At 45.5% G+C, this 15,079-nt stretch overlaps 1 protein-coding gene across 4 annotated transcripts in view; it reads left to right on the forward strand.

Annotated features, from left to right (window-relative positions):
- Nucleotides 1-1,749: 1,749 nt before the first annotated feature.
- Nucleotides 1,750-15,079, forward strand: part of Col14a1 (collagen type XIV alpha 1 chain) — a 198,454-nt gene continuing 185,124 nt past the window's right edge. For 2 of the 4 annotated variants that reach the window (XM_028871908.2, XM_028871910.2), the window contains exon 1: nucleotides 1,751-2,022. The gene's annotated coding sequence lies outside the window, so the exon portion shown is untranslated. Of the gene's footprint in view, nucleotides 2,023-15,079 lie in introns of all 4 variants that reach the window. The other 2 variants (XM_028871912.2, XM_028871911.2) reach the window with 2 other exon arrangements.

Here is a 15,079-nt window from a genome sequence, read left to right on the forward strand (position 1 = left end):
TAAAAACCTGTTATGCATACTTTTTTTTTTTGGTTTTTTGAGACAGGGTTTCTCTGTGTAGCTTTGCGCCTTTCCTGGAGCTCACTTGGTAGCCCAGGCTGGCCTCGAACTCACAGAGATCCGCCTGCCTCTGCCTCCCGAGTGCTGGGATTAAAGGCATGCGCCACCAACGCCAGGCCCACATACTTCTTTTATATTGATATTTATACACACATTTCATAGCTTATGATCTTCAGAGAGTCTTCCATCCTCAACGTTTCATAATTAAATAATCCACTACCTCTCTGGTCTCTTACCTACAAGTCTGTGCCAACTCGCAACGACCTCCCCCAGGGGAATAAGTAGAAAGGTTTACAGTGGTCATCGGCACCTTGATACGTTGTTAAAATGGGATTGCAATAGACATTTGGGGAGTAAGGAGATCAAACCAAGGAACAAATACTTCTTGGATTCAGGATCCCACTTGTCAGTCTTAGGTCAGTTTCCAGGTCCCAAACCCGGTTCAGACACCAGGTGGCGCTCTGACCCCAGCAGTCCCGCCAGCAGGTCCTTGGCGTTGATGCCGGTCCATTGAAAGCTGTAGCCTCCCGGGACCCGGGAGAATTACACTCCCTGAAGCGCAGAAGCAACTTCGCTCAGCAGCCGCCTCAACCCTGAGGCATGAACTGAAGCCAAGGCTGATCCTCACCCAGGGTCTCAGGTGAAGTTCAGAACTAGGCAGAGAGGCCAACAGCACGCAAATTTGAAGAAAGCATAGGTGACTCACAGCACCTCGGAAGGCTGGAATGTCTCAGAAACCACCTTGAAAGGTGTCGAGCATCCCTGCATGTGCTCCCAGCAAGAGGTTTCAGAAGCAGTTCGGGAACTTATGAGAAGATTTCTTACTTTTCTCTACCTCCTGCGCCGGCAACTGATGAAATCACACTCGTTTTGGTCTTTTCTCACAAAGTATGGTATTGCTAAATGGTCGGCACGTATGCAACTCCCGCTCCCCCATTTGAGCCAACAACTTCTAGTATGAAGGTGAATGAATACCTGGCTTTTTCTAGCCTCACACAAAAAAATGGGAACATGACCTTTTAAAGAGCACCCAGAAGGCGAGAACTCAGGTCCCCAGACACCCAGGGCTCTGGAGTTCTTGTCCCAGGGCAGGACTTCTCAAAGGGCGTGGCCTGCATGGATCAGCCCCCCCCCCCAGGGGGCGGTTTGATAGAAGCTGAGTCCCTGGGATCCGCCCAAATCTACTGACTATAGTCTGTGCATGGAGAAAGGAAATCTGCAGGTCCAACCGCACGGAACTGCCCACATGTAGTTTTTACGAGGAAGAAACCCCTCCAATTTAACATCCCTTCAGTTGATTCCCCTGCACATAAAAGTCTACCCGAGGCGTCCTTGCGGTGCTGGCCTCTTGGACTTAAGGGACAAGGGAGAGGAGACCCTGTGGGACGACAAGGCTCATCTTTGGGGATGGGACCTTTTGGAGCTTGGGATGAAATCAGGAGTGCTGGAGATCTCTCCAAGGGACCTGGGCTCTGGTTTAGGATCTGGGGGCCCAGGCCACTTGCGGGGACCAAGCTGCTGGTCATCCACGCTCTGCACCCCGCTGCCACGCGCACCTGGGTCGGCTGCCAGGCCTTGGGGGGAACGTGGGAGGCGTGGGGCGGGCTCCTTTGCAACTCGGAGAGGGCGGGGATGCTGGAGAGGAGGAGGGAAAGTGGGGTCTGTCCCCCCCACCTCCCGCCCCCGAGGCCACCTTGGGCTTTATAATTGGCTCGCTCAGCGGTTCCTTTCCTCTTATCTGATCCTGGGCGAGAGGCGCGGAGGGGAAGCTCTGCAAGGGAGGAGGCGGCGGGAGAGGGACGAGGAGAGGACAGAGTGGACGACAGGGAAGAGAAGCTAATTAAGAAAGGGTGCTCCGAGGGACGCGAGCTAGGGCAGTGGTACGCTAAGAACCAACGGGCGGCAAACCTTCCCTAGGCACCAGGCGGTCCCCAGCCTGGGCTGGAAAGTTGCCCTGCACAGGTCAGTCCGTCTTTCTCTACTGTTCTTTGGTTCGGCTTTGCATAATCTATAGGTGAAGAAAGAAAGCCGGAGAGAGTGAGCCCACCTGCAGACGAAAGCGATTTCCAGGATCGTCCACAGCACGTGTGCCTGCAGGATGGCCTGGGGACCTTAGGAGTGAGATAGTAGATCGTGCACACAGATGCCTCTCTGGGCAGAGAGATTGCAGGCGCTGAGTGACCGATATGGGGAGAGCAAAGCAGCCCTCCGTTTCTCTCTAGGGACTTCTCCATGGTGTCTGGGTGCGGTGGGCGCCGGGCAGGAACTGGCTGCCTTTGGCTGCCCTACAGTGGTGGCAGGGGCTTAGGGATTTGTGTGGAAGCGCTGTGTACGCATAGAGCACAACGCTGTTTAGATTCTCTTTGCTGGTGGCTTGGGAGACTTGTCCATGGAGACAATTCATCCAGACATTAATTCTACTGCTGCACATCCTAGCAGCTGTGGACCAGGTTCTGAGCGGAAAGAGGAGCAGCTAGGCAGAGCGCATAGAGTGTAGAGTGCTACCACGCTCTGCCTGTTGCTGCTTTGAAAGGAGCCACCGTGCTAAGACGCTGCCCGGACCCTCTTCACTTAATTTCCCTTTTATCTTTCCGAACTCCTCTCTGAGTCTCCTCACACTCAGCCTCTGGGCATCCGAGGCGTCTGCAGAAGCTGGGCTTTGTCATACAGTGTGCACAGGCAGGCAGGGGCCGGGCGAGGCGAGATCAGTAGAGTAGCCTTAGTTACTGAGTGGCAAGGTTTGGAGTTCTGCAGACTTGGTGCTGAGTTCCTGGGTGCTCTGTGGGAAGCTAGTCTTGCGCTGGAGAGCTCAGGGATGCTTAGCCTAGGCCGAGGAGAGCTTTCACCTTGCCCAAAAGAGCGTCCCTGAAGACCCTTGCATGCACTTCTCACAGTAGCCTGCATCTCCACCCTCGTGCCCTCACCCCTCCCCATCAGTCCAAAAATGGCTTCTAGAACTGCCTGAAGTCCCAAGAAAGATTTGCTTATTTAGGCAGGGTTGTATGTAGTCTAGACTGGTCTAAAAATTTCTTCATAAGTGAGGGAGGCCTTGAGCTCCCAATCTGCCTGTCTCCACCTCCCAAGAGCTGGGATGACAGGTGTGTGCCAACACCTGCCTTTAGACTCTGCCAGAAGGTATGGGGAGTTCCTGGCTGGTAGGGGCTGGAGAGGTGGAGTGGGAACAGGAGCAAGGGAAGTAGGAGTCATCCTCCTGTTGCATCACAGTAAGGAGAAACGAAAACGAGTTTTCTCCATCCTCTTTTGCTGTAGGCCCTGGAACGCAGCTTCTACCAAGGGCCAAGAGGGCACTTCTTGATTGGGTGAGGTAGCAAGCAGGCTCAGGGCAGTTGGAATGAGGAGACTGGGTGTTCTGTCGCTGATGAGGGATTCCAGCTCTGCACATTGGAGATGCGTGGGTGGGTGGACGGATGGACCGATGGATGGATGAATGAGATTTAGATTGGCGGTTAAGAGAATAATGTGAATGGGCTTTGGTTGAACCTAGGCTCAATGCCATATTCCAGACTTTCTTTGCTGGGTTTTTTTTGTTTGTTTTGTTATTTGTTTTATTGGGACAGGTTGCCACTTTGTGGCTCTGGCTGGCCTGAAACTCATCATGTAGCACTGATTAGCTAGGAATTCCAGGACCGTCTTGCCTTAGCTCCCTAAGTGCTGGAATTGCAGGCTTACACCACCATGTCTGGTTCCTTGTTTGTATTTTAAACAGTTTACTTGACAATCATTCCACACCGGATACAACCCACACATTCAGAATGTATAATTCAAAGGCTTTTAGTATATTAGAGTGGGCAGTCAACATCACAAATTAAGAATGCTCCTAACAGGGGCATCTGGTGGCTCACAACCACATGTAACTCCTACTTCAGGGGATCAGACAGCCTCTCTCTCTCTCCCCCCCTCTGTCTCTGTCTCTCCCTCTCTGTCTCTCTCTCTGTGTCTCTCTTTCTCTGTCTCTCTCTCACACACACACATCCCCAACACACTACATACACACTCACACATCCCCCACAGACATCCATACACACATCCTCACACACTCGCACACCAATACACACTCACACACACTCAAACACACACACACACACATCTCCACACATCACATACACACAATCCCCCCTACATCCACACACACACATTCCCAACATACCACATATACAATCACATATACGTACACACTCATACACATACATTCCCCTACACATCCACACATCCCCACACACCACATACACATATTTTAAAAATTCTAAAAAAGAAATAAATGTTTTTAGTATTTCTAAAAGAAAACCTTCACATATAGACAGCAAGTTCCCAATTCTTTCTGGCCTGTCACTCAGTCTCTGGGGATTTCATATAAATGGAACTGTACTACATATGGCCCTTTGTGATTGATTTTTTTTTCACCTACTAAGATATCTTTAGGTTTTATCCGTGGTACACAGGGTATCTTTTTTTGTCTTTTAATAAACATGGGACACCCTCTCTTTCTGCTTGAGGAGCCCTGAACCAGAACAATCCTGAATCTCCATTGCAGCCCTGACCTCCTACAGGTCCCTTGGAAAGGACAGGAGCCACCCTTGTGAGGCCTCTTAATAATTAATTCTCTGGGCAGGGTTCCTTGGAACCTGTCAGTGTTCCTGGAGTAGTTTTGGATGCCTCCCAGGCTTCAGGATGGATGGGAGGAGCTCTTTGGCCCTGATCCTGGTGCTCCAGCAGTCCAGCTGAAGCTTTGAGAGAAGTCTCTAGCCTTCCATGCTGTTCAGAACCATCAGGGGCTGGCCTCCAGGACAGGCTGAGCAAACTAGAGGGACTAATGTGGGAGTCAGGGAAGCCCCTAACTTACTAGAAAGACCCCACAGGGCACGGTCTCTTCAGATCTTACTTCCCACTGCTCCCTATGAAGACACAAAGATCCGTTTTCTTTTTTCTTCTTGCCTGGTTGTAGTTGACATTGTCTGTAGAGATGGACTTCCACTACTTTGCAATCACTCTCAGTTAAATTCAGCCAAATGACCTCTGTTTTCCTGGACCACAGAGTATAATCATCGACAACTTCTTTAAGTCTTCTTGAATCGCTGCACACTGGGGTTGTGCTGTGTGAGCATCACCGAGCTAACAAACTATCTGTGACTGTGGCATGCGTGCAGGACACACGAGATGATCACTCCAGGGACTCGGGGGAGGGAGGCAGGAAGAAAGTGTAAAGGGAAGTGACAAAAGTTTACTTTCGTCTTAGAAAATATGTCCTTGATAGTGTTGGATGTCCAGAAAGCAATCATTCTCTTTTACTCCTCATAAGTAAATAAACAGTGGCAGGGGATTCTGTTACTTTTTTATACATTAAACGTTGAGTGTAGGCTGCTTCCTGTTCTCATGGGGATACTTATCCGTGTGTGTGTGTGTGTGTGTGTGTGTGTGTGTGTCTGTCTGTCTGTCTGTCTGTCTGTCTGTCTTTCTGCTGTTTGTCTGTCTGTCTTAGAAGCTGTGCTACTCAGCTTTCTGTCACCATAACAAAATACTTGAGATAATTATAATGAGCAAAGATGTGCTCTGGCTCATGGTTGAGGAAGTCTTGTCCGTGATGAGTTGGCTCTGATGATGCTCTGGGCCTGTGGCAGGGCAGTACATCAAGTTGAAGTGCATAGTGGAACAAAACCATGTACATTGTGACCCAGGGAGTGAAGGGAGGGAAGGGGAAAGGTCCTGCCTGAGACAGCCTTCTGGAGATCCCTCTAACATTCTACCCCCTCCCAGAGGGTCAAGCCTATAATATATTGGTCCTGTGGGTGACATTCATAACCCAAACTGGAGCAGAAATACTGGCACATTCCGAGTGTTTATTCCTTTCTCTGTAAAAAATACACTATCTTCTCATTACTTCGGGACATAAATACTATTTCCCAATAAAGCCACCGAACTCCAGGGAAATACGGTGCCTCCTCTGGGGTCACAAATCTAGCAAGCGACAGGGAGATGATTAGACAGGGAGATGCGTGGAGTCTGACAGGTCCACACAGCTTTGGGCACTTTATCAACCAGTTTCTCTGCTGAGGGAGGCAGTAGGGAATGTGTCTGGAACTGGAGTGTATGGTGTAAGCCGAGGTCACGTGGTTGCTGAGGCAGAGGGATCTAGGGAAAGCTTAGGACCACGCTGACTTCCAAGAGTCTGGTTGACAAAAACAGTTTCTTTTATCTCCTGCTTCATTCTTTTTTTTTTCTCCTCTTAAATGTTCTATGGTTTTCTTTTCCTTTTTCTTTTTTTGGCTCCTTTATTTTGTGGGAATGCGACAAGAAAGGAACATCTGTGGGGCGTTATGAGAGCCAAGAGTACAAGCCGGAGTGTGGCGCTTAGAGACCCAAATTCCACCAAGGTTGAAAAATGTAAATCCACAGCACCCCTTCGAGGCTTCCTCTCTTTTCCCTATGTGTTGTGTATGTATGGGCTTGTATGCATGTATATTGTGTATGTAGGAGTGTGTGTGTGTACATCTGTCATGTACCCATGTGGAGGTGAGAGGACAACTTTCTGGAGTTAGACCTCTCCGTTTACCGTTGGTGCTGGGGCTTGATCTCAGGTCACCAGGTTGGCACAACACACAACACACATTTTTACCTGTTGAGCAATCTTCTTCCCCCTGCCTGCCTCCTTTTAAGACTGTGTAACCCCTCTGCTGTTGCCTATGCAGCTATTGCTAGCCTCGAACTCACAGCAGCCCTCTCGTCTCAGCCTCCTGTGGGCTGGCCATACAGGCATAAGCCACCATGCCTGGTTCTAAATCATTTGTCATCTCGCATTTTTCTGTTAGTGGCTGCTGAAATTACCCTGGCAGATGTCCCTAACTTGAAATGTTTAGGGAGTTGCATTCCGATTCTTCTCCCAGATTTTACTTGAGCTGCTTGTGGGAATTACTGCTAGCCGTTGCTAAGTCCATCAGAATGACTTAGGGCAGGTCTGTGTGGGCAGTCAGGAGACACTTTATTGAATAAAGAGATGCTCCTGGATGGCTTTCTGTCTCTGCTTTGGGGTGAGGAGCACACTGAATTGAGGTTAAAAAAAAAAAAAAAGGAATTTGATTGTCTCCCTCTTCAGCTCACCATCTTGCTGTGTATAGTCACCATGCTAAATATTCAAAATACATTATTGCATAATGCATTTTTGAAAAGAGAAATGCAGCAGATAACTACAGTTCAATGACAAGCATATAGAGCAGGAAAACAAAGGTTAGCATCGCAGGCACCAGGGGAAAGCCTTCTGGCTCTCAGCGGGAGGACCAGGGAAGCCCTTCTGAATGGAGATGTCTGAGGTGTGGAGTGAGCTAATCTGCTGAGGATAGTCATAGGCTTTGATGAAGGTAAGCTCCCTTTTCTTTGGTGGGGGAGCTCTGTCAGTCCTTAAAAAAGCAAGATGTGAGAAAAGACAAAAGCCAGATGATGGGACATTCTTGTGTCAAGTAGCTGTCACTAATTTGCTGTGCTTCTGGAATGGCTCTGGCTTCTATCTCAAAATTTACACATCTAGTTTAAGAATGTCAAGGCAGCTGTAGTTTCTCTCTGTCTCTCTGTCTCTGTCTCTGTCTCTCTCTCTGATGTGCTTGTATGAATGAGTATATGCTCAGGAGTGAATGAGCATGGAGGTCAGAGGTCAACCTTAGATGTTATTCCTCAGGAGCCTTCTACATTTACTTTTGTTTGAGATGAAGTCTCTCATTGGCCCAGAGCTCACCAATTACATTAGTTTGGCTGGCTAGACATCCTCCAGCCTCTGCCTCCCCAGCACTGCGATTACAAGCACATGCTACCATGCTTGACTTTCTTATGTGGTTTCTGGGGCGGGAACTGAGATCCTTTACCTAATTAGCTATTTCTCCAACCCACAGAATGGCTGCACTTCTGATTTGTATCGGCTCTTGTACAACCGACTCGCTCACAAAGCTGTTACTAACCTCATAGGACGAATTAGCAAAAAGTGACACCTCTGGGAAGTCCTATGTGATTGGAGAAGAAAACTGAGCTTTTTTCAGGGTTATCTGGCCCTGAGGCTCACAATTGGCAGGTGCCTGCTAGTTTTAAGCACTGTTTTCCCGAAGCCAATTGTAAATTGTGAAACATATTCACCTTTGAACTGTACATGCATTATCCCTAATCACTCATTGATAATTAATCAGTATTTATTGATTGCTTATTGTATGTATTGATTTTGTTAAATTATGTTTTAAAATGTCATCCAGAGGTCTCCCTGTTCCAACATCCAGAAAGGTAAAGAATTTCTAAGGCCACCAAATTAGTTGAGGAGCTGCTGTTTCTGGTGAGCTGGTTGATGGTGCCATCCACAAAAGTGTTGTCAGCCCCAGATGAGATTAGTTTTTCTTGGTAAAGCATCCCTCATGAAGAAATCAGGGCAGTTCTTTGACATTTTGGAAGCAGCATTGTGAAGGTTAGCTTTAATTGTCAACTCAACACAGCCTAGAGTTAGAGGGACTTACCCCAGGATTCCCGGATCAGGTCGGCCTGTGTGCATGTGAGGATTTGTCTTCTTCTTCTTTTAATGTGTATAATTGTATATCATGCCTGTTCATGTGTATATCCATGTTTGTATATATGTGGGCACCTGTGTGTATGTTCACATGCATGCATGTGTGTATACAGGTCTAACGTTGACTTTAGGCATTTTCTTGATCATTCTGTACCTGATATATTGAACACAGATCTTGTGGCTTTAGCTACTCAATCTTTTCATCTTACTCTGGGGTTCCACTATCTCTCCTTCTCCCCAAGATGGGGTTGAAGGCCACTGTCATACCCTCTGAGCCCTTATGTGGGCGCCGGAACTGTAGTCCCTATACTCGGCAATGCTTTGCTCCACAAGCCATCTCCTCAGCTTGAGGTCCATGTCTTAAACATAAAACAAACAAACAAACAAACAAACAAACAAACAAACAATACCACACAAACCACAAAGGAACTCCTACAACAATCAAGCAGAAAATGATGGACAAACAATATTGGAAAAGTGGAGTTGAGGCAGACATCTTAGAAACCATTTTGTCACGCTCCCCCAAGTTGGAAAACTCACTCGGATTGTGATCCTAGTCTTCTATGGGAGGAAAGTAAACTAGTCTCATTGTTAGACTTTGGATTTGCATCAGTTCAAACCTTCTCTTTTTAGAAGGTGCGCCCAAGAATCCAGTTTTAGCTTCTGCATGAAGGCTCTTTAAATATAACACATGAAGACATCTGTTACACACCTCTTATTCTTAGCTCTCTTGGGCCTGAAACATGCTCACGTGAATATGTCTATTCCTTCAAGGCTTCTTTGCACAAACTTGTCCACAACTGCAAAGCCTTTTCTTCTTTTTCTTCTTCTTCTTCTCCTTCTTCTTCTTCTTCTTCTTCTTCTTCTTCTTCTTCTCCTCCTCCTCCTCCTCCTCCTCCTCCTCCTCCTCCTCCTCCTCCTCCTCCTCCTCCTCCTCCTCCTTCTCCTCCTCCTCCTTCTTCTCCTTCTTCTTCTCCTCCTCCTCATTCTCCTTCTTTTTTTTTTTTAAGATTTATTTATTATGTATACAGTGTTCTGCCTGCATGCCAGAAGAGGGCGCCAGATCTCACTACAGATGGTTGGGAACCACCATGTGGTTGCTGGGAATTGAACTCAGGACCTCTGCAAGAACAGACAGTGCTGCTCTTAACCACTGAGCCATCTCTCCAGCCCCCCTTTTTTTCTTAAGAAACCTGTGAATGGCTCTCGGGTCAGGTGGCCACATCATCAGAAAGCTGATCATTTTAACCTGCATAGAGCTCTATCCAGAGAGAGATTAAAAAAAAAAAAAATGGATAGGAATGTGTTGCGAATCATCTACAGTAGTTGACACGAGCGGTAATGGCTGCCTTTGTAATTATCTGCATCCTCAGTTTTGGCTTCAACCTGTCTGCCAAGTTGGCCTTACACCCTTAGTCTGAGGGAGATAGAAGGTTCTTTGTTTGCCTTCTTCCTTTAGCGTCTGCCGAGGTAGCAAAATCACTGCTTATCACCACTTCCGTTTCCTCTCCGTTAACCTGCTGCCCAGGGGCCAGAATGAGAACTCTCTGAGTGCTCTCTGTGTAGTACAGTGATCATCTTTCTTTTGACATTAGATTTTAAAAAGGAGTGTACCAGGCAATGGTTTTCTGCCCGGCATTTTCATCCCCTTTTGCAGGCCCCCTCCCCCACCCCATACTCCTGCTGGTCCCCTTCTTCCCCCGCACCCTCCTGCCTTCATGTCATATATGTTCTATTACCATTTCTCTCTCCTCTTACTTACCCTTTTTCTAAAGATTTATTTTATTCAGATGAGTGCTTTGCCTTCGAGTATGTCTGTACCATGTGTGGGTGCTAGGAACTGAGTCTGGTTCTTCCCAAGAACAAGGGCTCATAACCACTGAGCCAACTCTCCAGCCCGAATGTTCTTGTTTCTTTTTCCTTTTTTTCTGAGACAGGGTGTCTCTGTGTAGCCTTGATTGTCCTGGATCTCACTTTGTCAACCTGGCTGTCCTCAAACTCAGAGATCTGGCTGCCTCTCACTCCTGAGTGCTGGGATTAATGACATGAGCCACCACCGCCCGGCTCTTACCTACCATTCTTGAGATATTATTTCCCATTTCATGGTTCCCTCTCTGGTTTTATGAACCATACTCCACCCTCCACATACATATATGAAAATTAAAATCTAGTCTTCGCATGTAATTATGCAGTATCTGTCTTTCTGAGTCTAAGGTGCTTGTTGGATGGAGTATTTTCCAAGTCCTTTGATTTTCCTGCAAAACTCATGATTTCATTTTCAGAGACAGACATTGTCTTACATATATCATTGACAAAGAAACACGGAATGGCTGACATGCCGTCCATCTTGTGCTAACGTTCCTTTCATCCCAATTCATGCTTCTGTTAGCTTTGCATTTAGCTTTCAATCTTGCTTTTTAATGGAATTGTAAGTGAGCTCCCTAAGGGCAACACATGGTATAATGTTTTGTACCTTCTTTAGTACCAAGAATTCCACTTTGGTTATATAGAGGGCTCTCAATAAGTGTCGGAATGATAATTCCAGTGCCATAAATAGCTGTCTCTCTCAGAGCCTGGGTCACCAGCATCTGTGTATACCAGGTGGCTAAGAGCAATTCTGTTTAAGTTTGTAGGGTTTATAAACAATGACTGGTGGGAATGCTCTTTAAGAGTTGGTTGTATATATGTATAAGTGGCAAGAGATATAACTGTTGAATAAACATTTGAAGGACTTTTGATAAAACCGGCTGTATGCTAAGCTGAGAATTCTTTGAGAGCCTGTAAGCACTGGTTAATGGCTTCACTTGGGTCTTTGCTCTTTACTAAACCTCATTACACAAATGAGATCTGAAAAAACAAATACACAAACTAGAAGCATGCTGAATTAGCACTGATCGGGCTGGTTTATGGCTGTTTGTAAGGTTATGACAATGTTTTGACCACACTTATGCTACGCAATATCAGCTCTCCCCCAATTTGATCTGTACCTTCTGCTTTCAGACATGGTGTATTTAAGAATAAGAAGAAGAAAAAGAAAAAAATAAAAGTAGAGTTACTTGTTTATTCAGACTCTCGGGCAAAGTTTCAACAAATGAAGATTTGACATTTTTTGGTAAATGTAAAAATTTCTCATGGCATTTAAACAGAAATTGAGACTTTTCTTGCTCTACTTCTCTGTCCAGAAGTTTGGCAACTTGGCAGAAAAGCTTGGGAAAATTAAGATGCTCTTGCTAATCCTAACTTAAAGTAAACAACAAAAAGAATTTAAAGATAGGCTCTGCATACAAGCTTTATTTCCACTCTTATAAATAAAACCATTTACCCCCAAACTGATAAAAGGAGTGCAGTAGGTACTTAATTAGCTGAACAGTTTGAAATATATTCACTTCCAATGCCACATGTTAATTATTGTCAGTCAGCACCAGGGCACAGGAACTGCAATGCTTTGACAAAAACAGACAAAAGGCTCTTGCCCTGATATGGCTGGAGAAGGGACCTTTTCTTCCCGGGTTAGAACAGTCTCACATAACCTGATGCGCATAACCTAGTGTGAAAGAGCCTATGGGACAGATGTGGTCTCTTTCCTTAACTTGTTCACTTGAAACCTAGAGTTACCATGCTCGGGGAAGGAATTATTAGAATGAATATTTCATCTATAGTTTTCTTTGCATCTGATGGGCAGATCCATGGATGATTATCTGATTGAGGATATATTAATCTGAGTAGGCTGAAGTTGCCTATTGGAATCTTTTCAAGTCCTGTACACAAGGGCTGCTCAATCCCTTTGGATTAGTTAGCTAACCTGTAATAAATTAATTCAAGCTCAAATGCTGTACAGATATTGAATATTCCACCTCTTCTATGGTTTCTTTATGAATGAATTGCACAAAGAAAATAGTTATATATTCTTCCAGATACACTATATCTGGAAGATATATTTATATCATTCTGACATAAAACCAGAATAGTGAGGCTGAAGTGTAGATGAGTTATACTACTCTAACAGTTTATAGAATTATGGTATTTTATTAATTCTGAAGACAAAGCCTCATATAGCTCAGACTAGCCTCAAACCTGCTCTCTAGCAGAGGTCAGTCTTGAACACTCGATTCTCCAGCCTCTGCTTCCCAAGTGATGGGATTGCAGGCTTGCACCACCACTCCAAGGAAGATTTATATTTTATTGCATTCACCAAAGTAACTCTCGGGTTAAAAGGGAAAGGAAAACTTGTGTGATGCTGTCAAAGAAAGAATAATGGTGCATTAATGAAGGATTAAACAAAACAATAAATGAACATCAAAAAAGAACTTTTTGCTATCAACCAGAAGTTAAAACAGAAAACAACCATTCCTGATAAATGCAGAAATAAACTGAAAAAGGAAAAAAAAAAGCAATAGACTTGACAATTTATCAGATTCTTGTTCTTAAAAATTGTGTATTTTTTTTTTTTTTGTCAGAAACGTACTGATTTAGAGCTTATAAACAGAAAAGAAACAGTTGGAGCTGAGATAATGTGACGGTGTATGAGCAAACATGAAATCCAAAAAAAAAAAATCCGGGGAGATATCCAGATCAGAGCCAAGAAGTGTAAAATTTAACTAGATAGAAAACAAAAGAAAAGGAGAACAAGGAAAAGGTTGTGCATGAATCAGTATCAAGAAGGGAAGCAAGTCACTGGACAGGACAAAGATGACAATAGACGCTCTCCAGTTTTCCTTAAGAAGCTGGAATAATCTTGACACCAAGATTTCTCAAGAAAACTATGTCAACCTTAGCTATTTACATAACTTGAAAATTTAGCTGCACACATTGGAATTAGTGTAAAAATGATCCTATGCTAGTGCAAGAAGATACGTGAGTCTGGAAGGAAGCTCCTCAGAAGAGGCTTTGCACTGGGGGGGGGGGGGCTGATTGGCAGCTGTTGAAAAAGGTCCTGTGGTAAGCCAATGCACCGATGGGCGGCACAAATTCAGTCCAGGACTAGACTCTGGCGCCAGAACTCTGTGCAGGAGGCTCACACAGATGGACAGAATCTTGGGATCCTGGAGATGAATCATTGCCCAAGTCTTGCCTCATGCAGACCTGGTTTTGTCTTCAAAACCTTGGATGCTAAGTCACTGTTATGGGAATTTGGATAGAGCAATTAGTAAGCAAAGAGCTAGTTCCCGAGTGGCGGTGCAAGCTGAGACCTTCTCCTGGATCTCCTTTTGTGTGTTGTGCAATCTTAAGAGAAGCCACTCTGGCAGCATGTGACACTGCTTCAGGAGAGCAGACGGCCCTTGGGATGTGTGATCGCTAAAGTATTCATTCATTGTGGGAAGTGTGCAAAAAGCAGTTGCCTCCTCCAGCGGCATTTTCAATGGGATAAGGACCCCAATATTAGCATCACAGCCTATCTCTCCCCCTGTCTAACTGGAGAAGCGGATGTTCACTCTAAGGCTCTTCTGAGACAGTGCTGCAAGCAGGATGTCTCCTCCTTTATCTTCAGTCCCATGATGAAAAGGCATTCATCTGTAAGGTTCTGGAGTAGATCACAAAGGAGCATGACCCTGGAGGGTCTGGAAGAAGCCAGAAAAGCAAGATGAGATCTGTGCCTCAAAAATGGGAAGAAAATCCCTAGGTTAGTCCTGACTCAGATCCAATTGACCCTGACATTCCTTATCCAGCAAAACTCAGCAGAGCCTTGAGACCATTTGTGGCTGCCACTAACAAGGCCATGTCCCAGGTGTCCCCACAAATGAGGCAAGAGTCTAACCTTAGGAAGCTCCTCTAAGGAGGTCATGGGGCTTTAGTGTCAATAGTCACTACCTGATGGCACCACCGATCTCTTACCTATCTATGGCATTTATAGACTTGGAGAGGGTTAAGACTCCTAGGGACCTTATCTCTCACTTAATGAAATTTTTCCAGAACTGATGAAAAATTATCTTCTATCCCTGCCTCTAACCTAAAGCTTGCTTGTTATGTGCCTTGCTAGATTAGATCTGTTCCAAAGACTGAGCTAGCATCTTTCAGAAGAACATTCAGGCTGGACAGCAGTGGTGCATGCCTTTAATCCCAGCACTCAGGAGGCAGAGGCAGGTGGATCTCTGTGAGTTTGAGGCCAGCCTGGTGTACAGACTGAGTTCCAGGACAGGCTTCAAAGCTACACAGAGAAACTGTCTCAAAAAAATAATTAAATAAATAAAAGTAAAATAAAATAAAATAAGAACATTCAGGCCTGGAAGAAGTATCATGAGAGCCATTTAAAACGTTTTCGACTGAATAAGCAACATGTGTTCGATTAAACACTCACATGCCAGAGTCTCTTGCCAAGCTTTGTAACCTAGGAGACATAGAGGGCAACTCTTTGTATATTCCAGCTACACCAGGGATTTTATCCAGACGTCCCACTATCAAGGACCTCAAAGTAGAAATACCAGAGAAATTTATATAAACCTCCCACCTGTATTCCTGGCATTTGGGAGG

This window comes from Peromyscus leucopus, chromosome 20 (assembly GCF_004664715.2).
Source record: "Peromyscus leucopus breed LL Stock chromosome 20, UCI_PerLeu_2.1, whole genome shotgun sequence".
In the NCBI taxonomy this organism is placed as follows: domain Eukaryota; kingdom Metazoa; phylum Chordata; class Mammalia; order Rodentia; family Cricetidae; genus Peromyscus; species Peromyscus leucopus.